General features: G+C 35.5%; 1 long non-coding RNA gene across 1 annotated transcript; it reads right to left on the reverse strand.

Moving 5' to 3' along the window:
• Window positions 1–1,701: 1,701 nt before the first annotated feature.
• Window positions 1,702–11,022, reverse strand: LOC107310221 (uncharacterized). The gene is made up of 4 exons (XR_001553522.3): window positions 10,612–11,022; window positions 9,763–9,807; window positions 7,315–7,429; window positions 1,702–2,597 (listed from the first exon to the last, which is right to left on the reverse strand). It is a non-coding gene; the product is annotated as an uncharacterized LOC107310221 (long non-coding RNA).
• Window positions 11,023–13,027: the final 2,005 nt, after the last annotated feature.

The following is a 13,027-nucleotide window of genomic DNA, read 5'->3' on the forward strand; positions in this document are numbered from 1 at the left end:
GTCTCTTAAGGCAGTAAGAAACTGTCTCTCAGGCTCTGACTTAGCTTTCAATTCAGCCAACAATTTGACAGACCTGAGTCTAAGTACAAATTTCACTTACTGCTCTATTCAGGTTTTGGTAACTGCATCATAACCTGAAAGTTTTGGGTTTCTTTACTTGGCTTAGCTGCTATAGAGTTCAGCTCAAAAGTGACCTCAGTAATTAATAGGAACCAGATGACATTCCCCTTTCACTGTTCTCTTATTGGCTTGCTTTTTTCAGTATGGTCTCTATAAAACCTACATTAATATGTAATGTATAGTCCATAGATGCAGGCTACCGCACTGCTGGGTGGCTTTGCAGGCTCTGATCTGGCAAAATTCGTATCGTTTTTCAAGACTTGTTCATCTTGAATAAACTTTCCTTGGTAGGCTGATTTTTATTCTTGTGGTTTGGAAGGAAAGATATTCAGCTCCACTTCAGTCATTTTTTCATATTTTCATGTGGATATTTTTTACAGTCTAGGACAACATGGTAGTCACTTCTTGAACTTTATTAATATAAGACACATGCACCTTCTTGCTCCTGTAACTTCCACTAGCATACATTTACCTGCATACTCAGTAATGGCACTGTGTTTCCACAGTCAGAATATAAACACATTCTCAAATGTGTAGCTGAAAACATTGGAAAAATCCTTTCTGAGCAAAGCTACGATTTCCGTATATGAAATTTCAAAAGTAATTTTCGTTTTCCCTGTTGTTTTTCTCTTGACTCCTTGTAACTCTGGGTCTTACCCGGTGTCAACATTCTAGGCTCCAAAAACAACTGAATGGTTTCAGATCTTCAGTCAGAAACAAAACAAAACAAAACAAAACAAACAAAACAAAACAGAAAAAGAAAACCCAAGCAATATAGTGTTCACACATTGTTTGCTTCATTATGCCACTAGTCTTAAACACAAGCCTTTAATGAAGAAATGTCAGTTTAATGGGGCATGAGGAATCACTGAGAGATCAAAATGAAGAACACGGTCTTAACATGGTTGAACCCTCCTTTTGAAAAGCGGCTTAAATCTTTCAACCTTTCTCTTCAGTAGCCATTACGATTTCAATCAGTAGTTTATGCAGCTAGTTGTACAGTCACTGCACTGGAAAGACTGTGAAAACTAAAAGATTTCAGTCTGTGTCATGGGTTTCTATGCCTAAGATGATTTCAAATCAATGAATACATAAAAAATAAATGAATGCATAGAAGAAGAAGCAGTTCTTCAGTTCATCCTGAGATCTATTACCGAATTACTCTAGAAATTTTATTAATGGAAAATGATTAGAATCAACCAACAAATATGGAGGCATATTACAGTAGAATCTTTAAATAGACATATTCAATCAATTCAAATGACCTTGAAAGAAACAATAGAGCAGCATCATTGTTAAAATTAACATTTTAAAATTTAAAATTGTTAAAAAAGCTAACATAAGAGTCATCCTGTAGAAATGGGACCCGTGTTCAATTAAAATAAAAAGAAACTGGCCTAAGATGTGGCAAGTTAGGTCTAAATTTTTAACAATTAAGTATTTAAAAGGTGAGAAGTATGGGCATTTGTTTAAAAAAAAATCTGTCTTCATTCTTGTTTGCTCTACATCATTTTCAGCAACTTTTTACTTTCTATGAAATTTTAAGGTGCCTTAAAAACAGGCAACAGTATAACATGAGACTAAAATATATAATTTCTTTTATTTTTCACTCTGTAATGAAGCTTTCTGATGATACAGCAATATTCAGTGCACTTCAAAACTTAAAGTAGTGTAGAAGAATATTGGATAAACAAGAAACTGAGTCAACATACACAAAGAAATGCATACAGGAAAATCCAAATTTAATCACAATTACTAAATGATGGGGTCTAAATTTAATGAAACTATCTGACAAATCTTCACGGACAGCTTTTGTATTATTATATATATCCTATGAATATATCAAATCCAAAGTGAAGTGCCATGTACAAGGCAAACAGACTGGGAAGAAATTACTGCTGAAGGACTAAGGAACAAAGATGTAAATGCCACTAAACATAGAATTAATTTGCAGTGCCTGCTCTCTTGTGAACCATGTGCAGCTTGTTGCCTTGTATTAGAAAGGGTACAGTAAAACATGGAAGTGCAACTAAAACGATTGAAGTTATAGAATACACATATTGTTTAAGTGTAAAAAAAGACTAATCTCTCCAGAAAAGAGAAAATTAACTGTGGATATGGTATAGTACAGTAGATGATCATAAGAAAACACAGTTCACAAAAGACCTCAGTAAGTCTCTGTTCCAACCCTTGATTGAAATTAGGTGAACTCTGCAGTTTATGATCCAGATGGCTTTTGAAAAACTCTCAGAGATGGAAAACTTACATCCTCACTGGGCAGCCTCTTCCTCTGTTTCACTGTCCTTATGGTGAAAAAGCTTTTCCTCACATACTAATTTCTTGTTTCAGTGTCCATAATCTCTTGAATTTCCACTGCGATGAGCTTGACTTTGTCTCTTTGATGAAATCCTCTCAGGTGTTGGATGATATTTAGATGTACTTGAAAACTTTTCTTCATTTCTGGGGCATCAATGATGCTGAAATTAATGGAGAAGACTATGAATGATAAGTGATAAACTGTAGCACAAAGTACTACAAACAAAAAATGTTTAGCAAATAGCTTAAAAAATATACATTTTTCAAGAAATATATCATTATAGATTATGTATAATTGTAGACATCTTCAGACTTCTTCAGAATACATTACCATATTTTTTCTCCTAGGATTCTTTCTCCCAAGAATAAGCTTTTTAACACACAATTTGTGAAGAAAGTCTATAAGAGTTTTAAACATGACAAAGTCTATACAATATATATACTTTCCTGAAGTAGCTTCTATTCGTCATTCTCAAGAATAATCTAACTCTGAACAACAGAAGACATGATATTATGAAATAATGCCCAGCAGACAAAGGTGACAGACTTAAGAAAAATTGGCTGTGTATTTACTCTGCCACACACTGAATCCCTGTCAATGTTTGTGGGCTGCCCATTCTTCCTACTATGACAACAGTTTCTGCCTACTGGATTTTTCCTCAAATATACACCCATGACCAGTTCAATGGGGAAATGGTAAACAAAAACAGTCTGTTTGAGTAAATGGAAACACAAATGTTTAAAGAACACATCACTGCTTCAGATCACCCACACTGAAAACACAGGGATGAGTAAGAAATCTGTTCATTTTATGAGCTTTTTTTGTTGTTGCAGATGCAAGGAAATACTCAAGTGTTCAGGGACAGAGTTGTTCTCTGAAGAGTGCTGTATTCCCATATATAGTGGTATTTATTCATTTGTCCTTAAGCCACCCACAGTAGCTTTCCAGAACAGAGATCTGTTTCCATTCATTTTTCAGAGTTCTCTGCTGACAGCAGTGAAGTTAGACTTCGTGAGAGACAAACTTCAAAAGGTTTAGAGGTTCAAAGCTTGTATGGGCTTATCTGAATTTTTTAGGTCTGCAAATCTCTTGCTATCAGCCTACAGCTTGGTAGTTCAAGCACTTCCTGGTTAAATCCCAGATGCAAACAGAGACACAGTTTGACTTCAGAAGGTTCAGGCCAAGATACGCATTCAAGCTCCAGATAGGCTTAAAAGGGGTCTGGAAAAAGAGAATATGTTAGCTAAAGTAGAAACCAGACAAGCACAGAGCTTTTTGATTCTTCATGAGGATCCCGCAGTAGAAAAATACCAAAACTCTTGCTTAGCCACATCAAGAAAGAGACTTTTTATGTTTTATATGATTGTAATCCACTCAAAAATACAACAGTCTCCACAGATAGCATTTACTTTTGTTTGGTTGCTTTTTTGTTTGTTTGCTAGTTTTAACTAAAAGAGCAACATAAATGTCACAAAACTGAGTGCACTTTGTCTCTTTTCATCCCTTGTAACTAATTTTTCTGGTCTTTCCATGTGCCATGGGTTGTTTTTGCTGAAAATATTTTTGCTTTCTAACTGTCTGCTTATGTCACGTTCTTCGATGGTTGTTCTCCAAAATATGCGCATACCTATAATCTCCTTAACAGCATATCATTACAGCAGTGACCTGCTGAAATGCCACTACTTTGGCTTCTAGGTACCTCCTAAACAGCAGTAGGAATTTTGGAGAAGAATAAAACCAGTAATGGTGATTATTTTGTTGAAGTTAATCATTTCCATACTGAGATCTCAGTGATGAAATTTCCCTTTCTTCTCCCTTTCTTTGCTGAATAGCAGCATAGAGTTCAAAGTTGGTGGCTTTTCTGTTTTAAAATTTTAGCTTGCAATAATAATTTCATATTACAACAAAGAATCCATCTGTACTGAAATTTTACATAACATTAATGGCAAGGTATCACCTAACATACCATCTCTGATAAGTAGGTCTGATATCATAAATGACACAGAACATTTTGATGAAGATAATCTCAGACTTCTTGATCTTCTCTTTTGCTTCAGATTTTTGCAGTGGTGGTGCCAGAGTATGGCTTGGACAGTTAGCAACTTTAGCAAGTGGATGTGTATTTCATTGTAACTTCCACAGCATCATTGTTTTGTATCAATTTCATCTCACTCTGACTATGTTGAAGATTACACTGGAGATTGTGTTAGCAATTAAGATAATTTTGTGGAGATGTAGATGTAACAGATAATTTTCTAGGTATCAATAATTCCTCCTAATTGTTTTCTGTAGATGCAATTTTATTACCACTATTCACTGTATTCATTAAAGCTTTTTTTTTTTTTTTTTCTATCACAGAGTACGTGTAACATGAATTTCTCCCCGAAAAGACATTTCTACCCATGAATGTTTATATATATAGAACATTAGGAAGAAAATCACTATAATGGTGTGAAGGCACTGGAACAGAATGCCCAGAGAAGCTGTAGATGCCCCCTCCCTTGAGGCATTCAAAGCCAGGTTGGATGGGGCTTAGGGAAACCTTGTTTGGCAGAAGGTGTCCCTACTCATGGCATAGGGATTGGAACTGGATGAACAGTAGAGTCCCTTCCAATCAAAACAATTCTATGGTTCTATGTATGAACCAACCTGCTTCAACAGTCCAAGTGTGCCTGGGGGACTTTGTGTGCTCTTCGTTCTTCCAGTAGTGCAGCTTTAAGTTTTTACCTTTCTTTGGTGTTGTCTGAGCTATGATTTCTTACCACCAAATACAAAGCAAGGCACAGTTAATCCCATACACATTTCCTCACAAATTTGATGACTCCAGGAGAGAACACATTAACCTAGCTCATTTTCCAAAATAGTACATAATATGCTGTTCATTAGACCCTCAGTAAAACATGATTTTGAGAGATTGTCAGCTTCATAGTATTCCTGGGAATAGTTAATCACTGGTGTACTCATTTCCTTTCTTGATTCTCTACTTGAGAGTCAGCCAGGCAAATGCTGGATAAATATATCTGATAGTTTTTAGAATGTCTCAGCAAATAATCAGAAATTATTAGACCAGCTCTTAAAGAAATAAACCCCAGTGTCTGGCTCTTAATGTATGGCTCTTAAAGGCAGAATTTTATGCTTAACGAATAGGCCAAGTGAGTGTCAATTAGAGTACTTCCATTGTTTTTTTTTAAAAAATATGCAATTGAGATGCACTACACTAGCAGGCCTTATTTTTTTAATCTTCTAGAGAAACATTCTCTAACTTGTAAATTTTCAAGTTTTGGACAGCCTTTAGGTTGCCCTTTCTTTTGAAGAATAATACCAGTAGTAGGGAGAATAATAATCAAACATAAAAGAACTAGTACATATTTAATGTCTTAATAAATCCCAGATTTTTATGATAAAGATGATGAAGCAGGACAAATTCTTTCTTTTCACTAAAAATCACCATACAGTCAAAATCCAACTTCATATTATTATTATTGTTGTTGTTGTTGTTTGTTGTTGTTGTTACTTTAAGAATGTTATTATTGTTACTAATGTGAGCAGCATTTCATAAACTGTCAGGACTTTGTACACAGTATGGACTATTGTGAGCTGCACTGGCTATCTTGACAATTTAAGTGTGTTACTTTTCCTGTAAACCATTAACATTAGCATTGCAGATATCTACATTCTGCCACATTCAGTGTTCTGGTAATTTCATGTACTGCTTGAAACATCTTAGAGTAAAACAATCCAATGGAAACCAGACAAGTTTGCATTTCTAATGCTTTTAGCTAGATTCTGCCTGGCATATGCTCCCTGAGTAGCTAAGCGGTGTTGAGGTATGTAGTCACTGATTCTTCAAGATCTCAAGTTCAGTGCTGGTGGCTAACACAGTTGGTAGCGGAAACATACAATATTCTTGGACTTTCACTGTTCTGCTCCATTGTTAACAGCTTCTTCCCACCCCACTCCCTGTCCTCTGTGTTACCTTTTTGTTAAATCACCAGATATTTAAGTTTTTTCTTCTTGTACTGAAATTTGTTTGCTAAAGCATAAAATGAACTCAACTTGCTTTCCAAATATATTTAGAAAAAAGAAAAAAAGATCCCCAAACTGTAAACAACAACAAACCAATACACTCACATATATACACCAAAAATAACCACAAAACAACCCAAAACCTCACTGCATGCCTCCGTGGGTTTCATTGTGGTTGCGATGTACTCAGAGCGGTAGTAGAATTGTGGGTACTGTAATAAAATAGAAATGTACTGAAAATGACAAATAAATGTTGCATAAAGGCTACTCTTTCAGCAACTACTGGAATGTGATTTCTAAATCTTTCATTATCCAGTATCATTTACAGAAGAGTTCATAGGAGCAATCTTGGGCCAGGGTGGAAGGGCTCCTAATGTTGGTAATATTAACTTTGACTGTCTAGCTTTTCTTTCAGTATGTGTTTTTGGTACACATGCCAATTAGACTGAATTTCCTCTATTTGCGCTTGACTAGAATAAGTGACATAAAAAAGCAAAGTTGAAATTGTTTAATTTGAACAGGCAGTAAAATAAAAGAAAAATAGAGCTAATCCCAGGCACAACAATATTACATATTACATATTGTTTGACCATACGATCAAGCCATAAATCATGAACAAGATTGCACAGATTTCCATTGCCCAGACTAATTTTATCCTCAGATGCATTCAGAGGGTATTCATCTTTTCTATAAAGCATGTCCATGCTTATAGGTACTACACTATCTACCTTAAACATGGGATTAACATCCTTAAGTAAGCTTAATGTATGTATAGAAAACAATATCTTTCACAAGTGCTGTTGCAAGCCTTTAAGATTCTACAGAAAGTTTCAGAATACTTTATTGTTTACCTGATGTCCTTGCATTGAGATTCTTAGGATCATAGAATAATCTTGACTTTTTCTTTTTAATGAAGTTTTCAGTCTCTAATAATTACACAGAAAAGCTTCAAATTGTGACCTGCTCCTAATAAAGATAAAATAATAATAATAAAAAACAATTAAAAATATATTGTTTTTAAACATAGCACACATTAAAAAAAATAATAACATGATTAAATCAGATTCAAATCAGTAACTCTGCAATGCTGCAAATATCTCAGTAGTCAAGTTAATATTTTAATCCAAACTTGATCTTTTATTGTATCACTCAGTTAGCTTTGTGATACATAATATTCTGGTCTCATGAAGTGTCAGTAACTTTATCTCAGTTAGCACATGTTTATTACACATTATGATGACACCATTCTGAATACCAGTGCGCTCAATGCAAGGTTGCCGCACTTCAGAAATCGTTGTTGTCAGTTTTTTGGCCCCATGCATTCCACTTCAAGAAAACATCTCAATAACCACATTCAGATCTGGTACTAGCAAAACTAAAATCATTCTGGTATCAGCAAAGTAGAGTGGTACCCACTTCCACCAAGAGCTAATGTGTTCTAATCTGATACTTCTACAGTGAAAGAAATATTAACAGTGCTAGGAAGGGATGCCAAAACCTTTCTTTTAAACTGCTGTTGTAGCCCTAGCTAATGGAATTAAAATTTGGTGAATGCAATCTGGGATATATTACCTGCAACCGAAATAACTATTTCATCCTTTCTAAATACATTCCACCATGCAATATCTCTTAGCATTTGAAACCTAGAATTTGAAACTTTTTTTTTTTTTTTTTTTTTTTTTTACCACCATGCCACATATAACTTGCTGTTTTCACTGCAGTATCTAACCCACTCCAGGTTTCTTTTTCTCATAAATTTGTCCCACCTTATTTCTTTAGTAAATATCTTTCAGTCATTATATTCTAATTAATTCTCTGAGGTGATCAGAAAAATCCACACTTCCATTTGTATGACCAGGACCCTGTTGTGATCCATCAGAAAGAAAGTGAGGTCATTGCTTCTGCCTTCTTTGATCATGTAAATGAAGAATAATTCTTAGTTCTAATAATTGAGCCCATTGCTTTAAGTATCTGCAGTGCCCACTAATTTTTTGGTTGTTAAATGATATTGTAGAGTTATAGAATGATAGAATAATAGAACAACAGAATGGCCTGGGTTGAAAAGGACCACAATGATCATCCAGTTTCAATACCCCTGCCATGGGCAGGGTCTCCAACCACTAGATCAGGCTGTCCAGAGCCACATTCAGTCTTGCCTTGAATGTAATTTGCAGTAATAAACAAACAAACAAACAAACAAATAAATTGCAAAATGGTAAAAGTAAACAATCCTTTTTATACTAGGTTTAATCTGTCCATGTCTAATAAAACCATGACAACACAAAACTCTTCTTTTGAATGATTAGGCAAGTTTTTGAGAAAAGTTACTGTCCTACTACATCTGAAAGACAAAATGTTATATTAATATAGAGAATGTTGAACAGATGTGAACAATATCTCAGCACAGCTTTTAATTTCTCACATAGGAATTGACTGCTGCTAATATTTGGCAATACTATCTTGCCTCATAATGTTCTGTCGTGATGCAACATAAGCCAGAATTTGGCACTATGTTCCAGCGGTTTGCAGCTCTACATTTATCATAAAAATTGTGTTTTGCTGTTACTTCAGGTTTGCCTGTCTTCTCTGTAAGGAGCACTCAGAATTGAATAGGTTTGTATCAGCAGTACACTGAGAACATTTTTATAGTGACATACCATCATGCTCTAACTTGGCTTTGTCTGAAAAAATTTGAAACTTCCACATGCATGTTAAAATGACACATGGAATATCAATTCAGTTGCAAACAAGCAGTAAAATAGGAGAGAGGTTATCTCTTTTTAGGGAAATTATATTTTGTTGATGATGCATACCTACTATGGAACTACTTAAATGCCGTGGTGCTATTTTGTAGACATGGACAATCTATGGGTGTTCAGCAACCCCCCGCCTGTACTGAAGTCATTGCTTTTTCTAATCAGGACCATTCTTCAGAAATATTTTGAGGTCATAATTATGCAAGGGATAGAAACAAATCAGTCATGACATATATTTCATTGCAAGAGCTGTCTGTCTTCAGTCAAGAAAAAATACAATGCAAAATGGATGCAAAGAAGATAGTGCTTAAATCGAAAATAAATAAATAAATAAATAAATTGCTAGGCTGCAGCAAATGCACAACTCAGTGTCACACTATGGAATTCAAGTATATGGTTAAAACTCCTTCAATTTTTTTAAACAGGTGCAGCGCTGCCAGTTAATTTATTGGACCCCTTTCTTACTGAAATACCAGTTGCTTCAAACAGCTCTCATCTTCCTTTGTAAACAAAATACAAGTAACAAATCTTTGAGACACTTACCACCAGAGATTTACTTTATCACACTTGGAGGAATTTGAGCTTCTGCTGAAAGACAAGACCAGAATCCATAAAAATGACATTGCCTGTCACTTTTGAAAGTTACTCTTGCTCCTTAGAACTAATGGAGTCAAGAAAAGAATATCTATCTAAATGATTGACATTCAGCAATGTTTCCTTCAAAATCAGAGAACTTCCAGTCCGTCAGAAACATTCCACAGTGACATCTATCCACTCATAGCTATCATGTAGATTTTTGCCTTCCTTTGCTACTGAAGGAGAAATGCTAAAAGATTTTCACCTTGAAGAGTTTGGATCTCTCATAATCAGTTTCCTGACAAGATACAGTCCTGCTCGAGAATATAGGCAACTTTTTTCTTGGCTTTGATAAAAATTCAGTTTGTAGTCTGATGCTGGAAGATATTTTTTTCAGGCTTTTTTTTTGCCTGCAGGTTTTCCATACTGTTGTCACACATGTTAAATCTTATCAGCAAAATGGATTTTCACTCATCTGGATCAATTCACTTTGTAGAAGTCAAAGTCTGTATTCTATCAACCTATCCAGCATTTCAGGCTCTCTATACTGTCTGGTAGCCCAGATGACTCCCTAGGATCACATACTCAAGCACGCCTACTTTCCATAGCACATTTTAACTTTCTGAGTGAACTCTGATAGCCTGTTCTGCTTACAGCTTCCCCTCTACCATCAACTGCTGAATTTTGCTAGCATGTTTTTAATAACAGTACAATATTCTATGTTTTGGGATTGAAATACCACAACAGTATTATAAAAGTCAAAATCAAATGGTGAATCAAGTGGCAATTTTGAGTTAAAAGAAGAGTCTTACTGACCTTTTTCTCTCAGCCAACTTGGGTGGCATCATCCAAAGCCAATGAAGCAGCCCGATTTCCATTCAGGTAAAGTAATTCGTCTTCCTGCTTAAAAATTAAGAGACTCTTTGCAGTTTGGGCACCCAAGTGCATGACAGGATTACAACATGCCCAGCCACCCACAGTGTCACAGAGAGGTTTCATTTAAAAAACAAACAAACAAACAACAACAAAATAAAACAACCCACCACCAACAACAGAACATCTAGCATCAGTTTTAAGGTGGAGAATACCCTTAAAGTTCTACCCTCAAGCAGGAATTCTTAATGGGTGTATCATACACAGGGCCATCTCCACTGAAAAAGGCAACAAAATAACAGCAGAGGTGGTTCTTTTTGGTCTTTGATAGTACGAATACTTCCAAAACAAACAATCAATAAGTGGCGCTTTACCCTTCACATCTCACCGTGCTGTTTAGCATAGATAAGAATATAGTTAGACTATCTCAGTAAGAATTTATTTAGAAGTTAGGCACAAGGCCTTAATCCGACAAGATTTCATGTTTTCTTCTTTTGGTTATTTTCCAAACTGACTTCTCAGAGCTCCTCACCCTCTCTTAAACACTGTTGAGAAATTGTGATGAAGTTACAGTCCCAACTCAATTTACAGATTTCTCTGTTGCTGAAGTGTTTGAGGATTTGAACTTATTGAGACCCAGGCCTTCACAGCACCTGGGAGGAGAGCAAAAACTTGCTTGGAAATGTTGCCATTTGCTTCAAGACATAAACCCTTCAATTTTTCCAGAAGCCTCGGGTTGCTACATGGGCTTGTTGATGTTATTTCTCAACTGTTTGTATTTTTAAATGACAATATAATTAAATTATAGCCTGGGAAAAGCCTGAGGCATGTCCCATTGTGTCATGCAGTCAGGGCAGAAGTGAAGATGCTAGAGCAGGCAAAACTGTCCCTTTTCTTACCCCTGCCATCTCTGCATCTTCTCGAGAATGCTGGAGCTTGTTGAAGATATGAAAACAAACAAAATAACTACCTGTGGTCTGGAAAGAAACAGAAGAGATGTTCTGGGAGGGGAGTAAACTCTTCGAAAGGGCTGATAATAGCAGGACACGGGGAAATGGTTTTAAGTTGAAGGAGGGAAGATTTAGGTTGGATGTTAGGGGAAAGTTCTTTACTAGAAGGGTGGTTAGGTCCTGGAACAGGCTGCCCAGTGAGGTTGTGGAGTAGTAAATACATACATACACTAGTAAATGTGTATGTTTGGTGGCCCTGCTAGGCAGGGGGGTTGGAACTACATGATCCTTGAGGTCCCTTCCAACCCGGGTAATTCTGTGTGATTCTGTGATTCTGGTCCTGAAGCACCACATCTCACTGAGGTTAAACAAACTTCAGAGGCAGGTGCAATACAAGCACCATTTCAATTTGTCTTTGAAGTTAATAGAACAGTTTTCTTACTGAAATAATTAAAGTGCAACCAAATACTACCATTCTCTAAATTCTGTAAAGTTAGCTATTTCTTTGTTAATGTTAGTTACTCTGACAGTTTTAAAATCAAGTTAAAAAAAAAGAGATCATTAATGTTTAAACCATGACATTGTATAATGGAAAATACATACGGATATATATATATATATATATAAAGTTTTATTGTTTTGTGTTAACCAAAGCATTACCACAGTTTCTTGGAAAATCAAAGACAGATTTTAAGAAGCAATTAATGTTGAATCTCATTACTTAGAGGACAATTTATAATTTCCCTGCATCAAATTAAATATTAAAATAAATAATTATTGGAAATCTCTTGGCTAAATTGAAATGCTACCATATGGCTTTCATTCTTTCTGTACCATTTATTGGTGAATATATGTATATTTGCTCAACAGAATATTGCAGTGATAAGTTGCTTGTGTTCAGACTTACATGCTCTCACTCAGGAGAATACTAATGCAGAACACGGCAACTTCTCCTAACTCTTCAAACATCTATTGTAATCTTGGCACTTAGAAAATGATTTAATGTAATGGAACTGAAAGAAAGTATTCCACATCCTGCACTGTCACTGGCTCTATGAAACAAACAGAGATGTTTTAACCACTGAATAGCACCACGTCTTGGAACATGTGTACACAGAGAAAGGAGGGATTTTGTATGGGAAGATGTTTCCGATAAGTTGTCAGAGATCCCATGATTTGTGCAAAGAGAAAGCAGTTCTGCCATTCTGAAAATCACATGCACACAATATAAAAACACACTGCCTCGATAAAGAACACCAATAAATATATCCAGAACTACCACATTATTTGAAGTTAAACAATCTGGTTTACTATTGTCTTAAAGACAGGGCAAAGAATAAAGCTATATTTTACTTCAACAATTTCCTTGTTTCATAGAATTCTGCTTTAAATCTAAAGAGGCTGAACTT

The sequence above is a fragment of the Coturnix japonica genome, chromosome 2 (genome assembly GCF_054131305.1).
Source record: "Coturnix japonica strain WE chromosome 2, WE-NBRP24, whole genome shotgun sequence".
NCBI classification, from domain to species: Eukaryota; Metazoa; Chordata; class Aves; order Galliformes; family Phasianidae; genus Coturnix; species Coturnix japonica.